Source organism: Gigantopelta aegis, unplaced genomic scaffold (genome assembly GCF_016097555.1).
Source record: "Gigantopelta aegis isolate Gae_Host unplaced genomic scaffold, Gae_host_genome ctg2224_pilon_pilon:::debris, whole genome shotgun sequence".
Taxonomy (NCBI): domain Eukaryota; kingdom Metazoa; phylum Mollusca; class Gastropoda; order Neomphalida; family Peltospiridae; genus Gigantopelta; species Gigantopelta aegis.
Window position 1 is genome coordinate 81835 of NW_024532874.1, and position 10236 is coordinate 92070.

The 10236-nt window shown below is 32.8% G+C and overlaps 1 pseudogene; it reads right to left on the reverse strand.

Moving 5' to 3' along the window:
- Positions 1-542: 542 nt before the first annotated feature.
- LOC121391369 lies at positions 543-9972 on the reverse strand (annotated as a pseudogene).
- Between the last annotated feature and the right edge of the window lie 264 nt (positions 9973-10236).

The window sequence follows — 10236 nt, forward strand, 5'->3', positions numbered from 1 at the left end:
TACACTAGGATCTAGTATCATGAATAATCACTTGATGTTTCTGTGCACTGAAACTGAAAAAATGATTCTACAAAAAATAAATGAAAGTATTTCATTAGGGGGTTTGTTGTTGCTATGGAAACTACCTCCGGCAAGAAGGTTGTCCTCCTAACAGCTTCAGAGTAAGGTTGTAGGAGAGCATATGGTTAATGATGGAAGAAACTCTAGTTTTGGTGATTGATAGCACCTGAGCTCATAATTAAGTATACTTGAAGTACTGCGACTGTACACTCATTGAGAATCTCTTAGACGATTATAGGCCATAATAATATTATAATGAATGATGACGGGGCTACACTTACGACGAACTGATCTGCTTCTATCAATACAATTCCCTTTTAATAGATTAGGAAGTCTCCTACACTTTCTACTGGAAACGTGCAGAAAGTTGTAGTAGCTATGCCGGATATTTCCTGTTATCGTATTAGTTTTATAATAATATATATTGTATTACGTCATACTTCCGTGTTAATTAATTAGTAAACAATAGAGTAATAAATAAATTAACATCCAGTGTCATCTTTCTTTTTATTTTTTCTCATCCATCTTGTTTCATGAGGATCAAATCCTCTCTGATAATGACCCAATACTGCCCAGTCAGGAGTAGGAGAAATATAATCGAGTGCATTAAAGGAATTACTTCCGTTGCTATGACGATAATTCTTTATCTATCAGATCAGACATATAGACGAATAATTACATTGATTATATATTATGACTAACCAACTGATGAAACTTATTATAATCAATCCATGTATGCCACTGGCCCCTCAATCAAGAACTAATAATTGGATAATGAAGTAGGGATTGACCCTTGCTAATGTATTTATACCTTTTTATGTGCTATTAAAACACAGTTAGAGTGTTCATGTTCCCAAGCTATTTCATAATCAGACAGCATAATCAGCTAATTCCTGTACAAATGTCAGTACCTATATAGTATAATACATGTCCATATATGGAAATGTACATGTATTACCTCTTCATGCCATGGAATAGTTTGGCCATTGTATATATTAGATGATTTAGATTCACCACAATAAGTTACACCCTATGTAATTAATATAATATATATTCCTAATGATGATATTATAAATACCTTTACTTCTATAAAGTCAGGATTACCTCTAGTTACTAGTTCAGCATAACTTTCTAATTCCTCTGTGTTCCATTGTTTAACTAATGTCAATCTATATACAGTTCTTTGACCCTATAATACATTATATATCTAATACTAGGTTATAGAAATAGACTTACTTTCTCTGACAATGCTTCTAAGCTATTGAGAAAATCTTGGCCAGAAATCTTTAAAAAGTGGTCGATCAATTTTCTTTAAACTCTCTTTAGTACTAGCATCAACACTAACATATAAATTGTGTTACTGGACTAAGTGTCCTGTAATATATATATTAATTATAATATGACAATGTTAATTATAGTACCTTATTTCATTTTTTGGAAATTGTGCATTAGTTACAAGAAAAGTGGAGATATTTTTATCATGGTAATAAATTAATTAACGTATTAATTTCAGGGTACATAATAGGTTCCCCACTAAAGACAAAGCACAATGTTGGACAGTCATAGCTTCTAGTAATCTCTCTGACTTTACTCCAGGAATACCTATAATTAAAATCATGATATTAATTATATTCATTGATTAAGTGAAATTATATTGAGGAATATACATACCTCATTAAATCATGACATTAATTATATTCATTAAGTGAGACTATAATTTGACATAAACGTTGTTCAATTGAACTGAGGATTTCAAAGCAAGCTACAATCTCCTAAAAGAGACTACTTCATTGAGTTTCTATAGATAACACTTGGATTATGGCCCGGATTGACTATTAGTGAAGCTAATGAAATAGTAGATAATATCGTTCACAAGTTAAAGGTCAGTATAAATATTATTATCATGTGAAGTTATTAATATTCCTTTAGGACGATTTTCAGCGTGAATATCATTTCAATGTATCTGAAGTCATTAAAGGTGGTTCTCTGGGACATGGTACAGCTGTTCTCGAGAAATTTGATTTGACTTAGTTCTCTATTCACGAGGTAACCCTAACAATTACTGATCTTCCTAATATTGAGTTATTTAGACATACGCCCACATGAAGTGATCAGAAAGTGGAGTAGATAGTATTCTGAGGAAGTTAGATAAATTTTTACGCTCAAAATATGGTCGAGAATATCAGAAAGAGAACATGACTCCATTTACTTTACAGTTTACTCTTTGGAAAAAGGTGGAAGTTGACTTATTACCTAGTCCATATTGGGTCTTAGTGCTAATGAGTATATCAGTTTTCTTGAAGATTTAAGTGATGGAGATCGTAGAAAGTAAATTATTATTTTACTATGACAACATCATTATTACATTGTTGCTATGACAACATCATTATTACATTGTTGGTATAGATTTTTATGCAGTGAGGCTAAATGGGAAAAGTACTTTTTTCAACAGCAGCCAAATGAAGTTAGTTTTCCCAAATATATTGATCTTTTTATTTTCCATATAAGGTTAAAGAATACATCAAACGTGCTAAGATTTGGAGGAACAGGTGTTGGCCTACAGAAGAACATGGTACAGGTCGACCAAAAGTCTTTTCTATTAGGTTTACTAGTAGCTGAAGGATATCGTAGAGTTTGGACGAAATGATCCTGCAGCCATTACCAGAGAGATAAAAAGCATGGTTAGAAACCACCGCACCATGTGGTAAGTATGATAAGATATCTAATCTTATGTCCATTTAATACACAGTATCCATTGGGCTGGTAATGGAGCACAATATGATGAACGTTATCTTCGTCGTCGTGGTCTCCTACAAGCTCCATGTATTATTGATCCAGCTAATCCTTTTAATAACGTCTATATTAGTGGAATTGCCCGTTATCGTGGCAGGGAAGATAACTATGGTCCAGGAGATGGTAACTGGACTAATATGATTGGATACATTCATCATTTAGACCTGTCAAGAGATTACTAGCTAGACTATAGAGACAATGTGACATTATAGTTAGTATAGTTGTGGTACATTTGATTTAGTTCTTGTTAAAGAAAATGTTAGTAAGAAATATTTTCAATATTCATTAGTTCAAGTGATAATCATTAATGTTATTGTTACCTCCCCTTTGTATGTTATGATATGATACTACAAGGCGGAGTTTATAGGGAATGGTAAGGGGAATACCCACCTCCCATTTATTACACAATAATTCACAAACAGTGACTCAACAACATTAGACATTAAGACCATTTCTGGTGAGGTACTACTATCTTGATTAGCTGAAGATACTTTGAGTCATTAGTTACTGAGTAAGTGATCAAAGAATAATACAGTAAGTAAGTATATGTGTGTGTTAAGTCAACTATTCAAGAACAATAGTGAATTAAAACTAATATAGTCCTTATTTGAAAATTTAATTTTTGTTCAGTGAATAAACAAAGACAGAGTTAACTTAGACAAACATATAATATTATATAGTAAATCTGGAAATGTTACTTTTAGTTTAATAAGCTGTTCCATGAATTGAGTAAATAAATGGAATTATATAAGGAAAACAGCTGATATTCATACATATACAAAGATTCTCTGATGTCATAAATATTTAGAGATTAATTAATTCATTTTAGACAAATTTTCTATTACAGCACAACTTTAACAATGGCTACTTCTCTAGACTGGGCCTCTGATGCAAATCCATATATTGCTCACTAGTAAAAGTATTACAAGTAAGAAAGTAACATATTAATGGACAATATCTAATAACATTATAGGATAATCTGCAGAGAGATTGTGGTCTTCGAGTATCTGAAATTGTTAAAGCTGGTTCTCTTGGACAAGGAACAGCTATTCCAGGAGACCTTTGATCTTGATATTGTAGTGTATTCACAAGGTATCATCTACATACTAAGACTGTCTTTGTAATTACTAATAACATTGATAGATATCAGTAAAGAAATCATGTGTTCTCCACCAAGTCTTAAAGCTATACTGGATCGCATAAATACAATGTTAGATGAACATCTAGGTGATGACAGATATAAAGATGTTGAATTGACAGATCATGCAGTACGTTTCTCATTTGATGGCAACTTGAAGTTGACCTGTACCAAGTCCTTTCTGGCGTACTTCTGATACATTCTATGAAGATCTTAAGACAGTTGATGCTCGAAAGAGAAGAATGTAATGTTTAATCTAAATGTCATTATATAATCTACAATATATAATGTAGGTTTTCTTGCACAGCAGCAAAGTGGCCAAAAGAGTTTATTCTGGGACAGCCACAACAGGTAAATATTATTATATAAAGTATCTATTACTTTGTAATAGGCAAGAGACTATATCAGAAAAGTTAAAGCATGGAGGAATGAAAAATGGCCTCGAAAGGAAGATGGAGTAGGACGTCCCAAATCTTATCTCATATCTCTTCTGGTCATAAAAGCATATGAAGAAAGTAATGGAAGCAAAGAATCAGTAAAGACAAAACTAAAGAATCTTGTCACTAATCATAGTCGGCTCCAGTTAGTCATATTTTTAAAGAGAATTATTTCAGTTTTCCTTTTATTTTCAGTGTCCATTGGACTAACAGAGGAGCTTTGTATTCAGACAAATTCGTTGGATACTTTCCTTCTTGGCCCTACATTATTGATCCAGCTAATCCATATAATAATGTCTATGTTACTGGAATTGGGAAGTATGAAGGTGGTTGTCCTGAAGGCTTTATGAACCAGGTGATGGAAACTGGACTAGATTTGTTCGAGTCATTGAGACTCTACAACTTTAAAGAGACAATAGTTATTCTCTGTTACAAACTATACCAGTAACTTCAGAGAAGACAATTGTAGTTTAGATAACCTTAGATATCATTATATAGAATGTATTTCTTAATAAAAATTGTTTTAGTTCAAAAGAACAATATTCAATATTCATAATTACATAATATATTCATGATATTAGGACTGTTCCTTGAACCTAGTCATGAATATAATATAGAGGACTTTATAAGACAATTATATACAATTATTGCACAATAATTCACAAAAACAGCACAGACCTATCACACCCACTTTATTATGTATTATTTATTAGACACATTTCCCTTTAACTTTGCTGTGAATATAACAGGGTATTTTGTGGGGAATTAACCAAAACATTTCCCACAGCAACTATTACACAATCATTCACAAAACTGCACAGTCATTCTTTCCTATAAATACACAATAACACCAACAGAAGACCACACAATTATACAAAATGTCAAAAAAAAACATTCCAGCCTCTTTATCTATAACTGAAGCCAAAAAAAGAGTTGATGAGCTTGTCCAGACTTTTTATGTAAGTAGCAATAAACTTGTGTTAATAATAAGTGCTCTTTGTAGACTTATTTAAAGACTGATTGTCATTTAAATGTATCTGGAGTTGTTAAAGGTGGTTCTCTAGGACATGGTACAGCTATCCTGGTGACTTTGATCTTGACTTAGTACTGTATTCACGACGTAATATTGATATATACAAATTAACACATTCTACTATTATATACTAGACATTGATCCAAATACTGTGATTGACACTGGAGTGCGTAATATCATTGATAGACTGGATACATTTCTGAAAAGACGTCTTAGACAAGACTATGATAAAAAGTATGGTTAGAAACCACCGCACCATGTGGTAAGTATGATATGATATCTAATCTTATGTCCATTTAATACACAGTATCCATTGGGCTGGTAATGGAGCACAATATGATGAACGTTATCTTTGCCATCATCGTCTCCTACAAGCTCCATGTATTATTGATCCAGCTAATCCTTTTAATAACGTCTATATTAGTGGAGTTGCCCCTTATCGAGGCAGGAAAGATAACTATGGTCCAGGAGATGGTAACTGGACTAATATGATTGGATACATTCATCATTTAGACCTGTCAAGAGATTACTAGCTAGACTATAGACAATGCGACATTATAGTTAGTATAGTTGTGTACATTTGATTTGGTTCTTGTTAAAGAAAATGTTAGTAAGAAATATTTTTAAATATTCATTAGTTCAAGTGATAATCATTCATGTTATTGTTACCTCTCCTTAGTCTGTTATGACAAGGTGAGGGTTTATAGGGAATTATAAAGGGAACTCCTACCGCCACTGAGAATTATTTCACAATAACAGTGTGGTTATGGTTGCTATAAAACAAACAGTGACTTAACAAAATTAGACACTAAGACCATTTCTGGTACTACTACCTTCCTTAGCTGAAGGACACTTCAATTGAGTGACTAGTTACTGAGTAAGTGTTCAGAAAATAATATAGTAACTAAGTGTGTGTGTGTGAGTAAACTATTCAAGAAACAGTAGTGAAATAAAAGTAACTTAGCAAGTCACTTCTATATTTGGAATTCAATCTCTTATTAATTGTTTAGTGAATAAACTAAGACAGATATTCATAGATATACAAAGATTCTCTGATGTCATAAATATTTTAGAGATTAATAATTCATTTTAGATAATTTTCTATTACAGCACAACTTAACAATGGCTACTCCTCTAGAATGGGCTTCTGATGCAAATCGATATATTGCTCAAACTAGTAACACTATTACAAGTAAAAAAGATATTAATGGACAATATCTTATAACATTATAGAACAATCTGCAGAGAGATTGTGATCTTAGAGTAACTGAAATTGTTAAAGCTGGTTCTCTTGGACAAGGAACAGCTATTCCAGGAGACTTTGATCTTGATATTGTAGTGTATTCACAAGGTATCTATCTACATACTAAGACTGTCTTTGTAATTACTAATAACATGATAGATATCAGTAAAGAAATGATGTGTTCTTCCATCAAGTGTTTAAAGCTATACTGGATCGCATAAATACAATGTTACACAAACATCTAGGTGATGACAGTTATGAAAGATGTTGAATTGACAGATCATGCAGTACGCTTTCTCATTTGATGGCAGACTTGAAGTTGACTTGTTACCAAGTCCTTTCTGGCGTACTTCTGATACATTCTATGAAGACCTTAAGACAGTCGATGCTCAAAAGAGAAGAATGTAATGTTTAATCTAAAATGTCATTATATATCTACAATATATAATGTAGGTTTTCTTGCACAGCAGCAAAGTGGCAAAAAGAGTTTATTCTGGGACAGCCACAACAGGTAAATATTATTATATAAAGTATCTATTACTTTGTAATAGGCAAGAGAATATATCAGAAAAAGTTAAAGCATGGAGGAATGAAAAATGGCCTCAAAATGAAGATGGAGTATGGACGTCCCAAATCTTATCTCATATCTCTTCTGGTCATAAAAGCATATGAAGAAAGTAATAGAAGCAGAGAATCAGTAAAAGACAAAACTAAAGGATCTTGTCATGTTAATCATAGTCGGCTCAAGTTAGTCAAATTTAAAAAGAGTTTCAGTTTTCCTTTTATTTTCAGTGTCCATTGGACTAATAGAGGAGCTTTGTATTCAGACGAATTTGTTGATACTTTCCTTCTCCACCCTACATTATTGATCCAGCTAATCATATAATAATGTCTATGTTACTGGAATTGGCAAATATAAAGGTGTCGTCCTGAAAGTTCTTATGAACCAGGTGATGGGAAACTGGACTAAATTTGTTCAAGTCATTGACACTCTACAACTTTAAAGAGGACAATAGTTATTCTCTGTTACAAACTATACTAGTAATTTCAGAGAAGACAATTGTAGTTTAGATACCTTAGATATCATTATATAGAATGTATTTCTTAATAAAACTTATTTTAGTTCAAAAGAACAATATTCAATATTCATAATTACATAATATATTCATGATATTAGGACTGTTCCTTGAAACCTAGTATGAATATAATATAGAGGACTTTATAAGACAATTATATAACAATTATTGCACAATAATTCACAAAACAGCGCAGACATATCACACCACTTTATATGTATTCTTTATTAGACACATTTTTCCCTTTAACTTTGCTGTGAATATAACAGGGAATTTTATGGGGAATTAACCTGATATTTCCCCGGTAACTATTACACAATCATTCACAAAACTGCACAGTCATTCTTTCCTATAAATACACAATAACACAACAGAAGACCACACAATTATACAAAATGTCAAGAAAACATTTCCAGCTCCTCGTTCTTTATCTATAACTGAAGCCAACAAAAGAGTTGATGAGCTTGTCCAGACTTTTTTATGTAAGTAGCAATGACTATGTGTTGATAATGAGTGCTTTCCTTTGTAGAGTTATTTAAAGACTGATTGTCATTTAAATGTATCTGAAGTTGTTAAAGGGGTTCTCTAGGACATGGTACAGCTATCCCTGGTGACTTTGATCTTGACTTAGTACTGTATTCACGACGGTAATATTGATATATACAAAGTAACACATTCTATACTACATACTAGACATTGATCCAGATACTGTGGTTGACATTGGAGTGACCCTAATATGTTGATAGACTGGATACATTTCTGAAAAGACGTCTTGGACAAGACTATGAGTTTGTTAATAAAACATCTTTCTCTTTGCAATTCAAATTTCATGGAGATATTGATGTCGATCTGTTGCCTTCTCCATACTGGGAAACACCAGATGAACTGCATCGGTACTTGAAGATATAAGTAAAAAGGATCGACCCAAAGTAATATATTTATCAGAATTATAAAATACTTCATATCTCTTAAAAGGTTTTCATGTAGTGCTGCAAAATGGCAAGTGAAAATATTTTAAGGATCAACCCAATGAGGTATACTGCAACCAAAATCATGTGACTATCACATGACTATCATGTGACATTTATACTATAGGTGAAGGAGTACATCAAGCGTTTAAAGCCTGGAGAAACAGCAAGTGGCCTAAAGGTCAAGATGGACTAGGTCGACCAAAATCCTATCTCCTGGGTTTGTTGATGATTGAAGCTTATAAGAGAAGTCAGGACAAAGAGTATGTTATCAGTTCAGAGAGAGCTTGTTCAGATGATTAAAAACCACAAAGACCTCCTAGTATGATAATTGAGTCTTCTTATACTTTTAATTCATTTATTGTATAGTATCAAATGGAATGATGGCTATTATGAGTGGACTTATCATCTCACAAATAGCGAATTCCAGTCACTCATTAAAAATGGAAGATTTACATTGATATCATCAAATCCTGATGGAACAGACATTGTCTATGACAATAAACAACAGAGACAACGTCAATATACTCCAGTTACAGAACCTGAAATCATTGATCCTGCCAATCCCTTCAACAACTATTTACATAAGTGGTATTGGTAATTACTTCAGTCATGATCCTGAAGGTCATATGTCCTGGAGTTGGTAAATGGACACGATTTGCTGATCTTATTGATACATTTAAGTTAATACAACCAATTAACTAACACTTAGTATCACCAGTGATGACTATATCATCAGTCATATATTGTACTCTCACATTATTGGTGTATATGACTACTTATTGTATGAACTCACCTTTACATTGTTTAATCATTTGATAAATGATTATTATTAAGTGCTCCCTGTATTATAGTCCGCGGATTGTCCATTGGACCACTTCCATTCAGTACCAACTGGATTAGTGTGATGTCTAAGTAAGGCTGTTGATAATTAGTGGGTGGAGCTAAATTTAATGAACTCACCTCCAAACAGAATACACACTTATTAGCACAAGCTAAACTGGGTGTGGTCTCCATACAACGATGACTCTCTATTCCATAAAAGGTATGTTTATAACAACCACCACGCCCCTCAACATTGATTTGGTCCAGCGACATAATTTAACTCCAGAATGACTACCAATAATACGATAACCTAAGGGTGTGGCTACTGGGTGGAGCCTATAACAAGTCCTAATACATACCTTGTTTTGTTAAAGACTGTCTTATCTCAGGTGTGACCATTTCTCTTAATGTTCTGTCGTCATGACGATGTTTTTTTAACTTCCTTCATTTTTGTCATTATATTACCGATATCTTCTACATCAACCACACCTCCTGCTTCATCTCATCACTTGAGTGACTCATGCCTCTCCTGTAATATAATTATTAAATTAAGAATAGGGATATCTTACCTCTGGTTTAGGAGCAGACTCGTGTACATGTTTAGAATCCTCAGTCTGAGTATCAGAAGTATGATTGAGTCTTTGCCACACTCCTGATCTTTCA